The following is a 1,436-nucleotide window of genomic DNA, read 5'->3' on the forward strand; positions in this document are numbered from 1 at the left end:
TTTTTCCATGTTCAATGAGAAATTTTAGATGTTCCTCTAAAAATATGTCAAGTGGTATAAAGTTCCTTGAAATTCTTATTAGAGTACTAGACACAAAGGATCTGAAGACTAAAAATTAAAGATACAAGCAAGTCATGATTAATTTTGCTTGAGTGGGAGAAGAAAACAAAAGTGTGAAGGATATTTTAAAATCATTATTAATCGAAAAGTAACATATGAATATAGCAAAATATTCAAGTAAAAATGTATATGAGGGAAGTGTTTCAATCTTACCCCAGATCCAAGTACTATTAATGCTTTCATTAGTATTTTACATATAAAAATGTGGATATGTAATTTACTTTTTTCAATAAAGGTTAACATAATTTACTTTTTTTTGGTTCAGTTTTTATTTCATCATCATACTTAACTCTGTAATCCAGCTAGACTTGGAGGGGAATAAGGAAAATATAAAACTCATAGAACTGCAGCTAGAGGACAAAGATTATAGGATATTTCCAGCAGATAGGGATGAAGGGGTGCTCTCCTGAGCTTCAGAAGGAATGGTCTGATAAGTTAAGATAAAATACAAGTTAAATTTATTAGATTTGTCCATAGTCAGCAGCTGTGATCTTCTCACTGGTCTTGCTATTCTTGGACCCAAAGCTCTCCAGGCTTCCACAATACTCACACCCTCTTTCACCTTGCCAAAGACCACATGCTTGTCATCCAATCACTCAGTCTTGGCAACATGAATGAGAAACTGGGAATCATTTGTGTTGGGTCCAGCACTTACCATGGACAAGATGCCAGGACCCATATGCTTTGGGATGAAATTCTCATCATCAAATTTCTCCCCATTGATGAACTTGCTGCCAGGGCCATTATGGCTCTCGAAGAAGTCACCATTCTGGCACATAAATCCTGGAATAATCCTGTGAAAGCAGGAAACTTTATAATCAACCCTTTCTCTCCAGTATGCAGAGCACAAATGTTTTCTGCTGCTTTTGGAACTTTGTCTGCAAATAGCTCAAAGGAGATGCAGCTCAAGGGCTCACCACCCATCATGATGTGAAAAAACCTGGTGGGGTTGACCATGGCTGGGTAGCAGTATCTACAAGCCATAATTTGCTTTTTTACGGTATAATCTGCTTATCTCCCATATCATCACTTACAGTTGTTTTGCCTCTAATTCTTTACAATTCCATAATATTTTATTGTAATATTCCAAACTACTTAGATGATTTTCAGTATTTGACTAAGAAAATTAGGTTTAAGGTTAACCTTCAAGGTAGTAGTTTTCTAGTTGTCCTTGATGTAAAAGGCATTGAAAAAGAAGAAACAATCATGGGTGAGGTAGGAAAATGTGAAATAGTGGAGTGCACTGCAAAGAATGAATGTAGTCTAGGATTGCTGCAGGAGATTGCTCAAGTGATAGACATGGTAGCAAAGCATGA

At 36.1% G+C, this 1,436-nt stretch overlaps 1 pseudogene; it reads right to left on the reverse strand.

Annotated features, from left to right (window-relative positions):
* Nucleotides 1-581: 581 nt before the first annotated feature.
* Nucleotides 582-1,077, reverse strand: LOC122905523 (annotated as a pseudogene).
* Nucleotides 1,078-1,436: the final 359 nt, after the last annotated feature.

Source organism: Neovison vison, chromosome 4, assembly GCF_020171115.1.
Source record: "Neovison vison isolate M4711 chromosome 4, ASM_NN_V1, whole genome shotgun sequence".
Taxonomy (NCBI): domain Eukaryota; kingdom Metazoa; phylum Chordata; class Mammalia; order Carnivora; family Mustelidae; genus Neogale; species Neogale vison.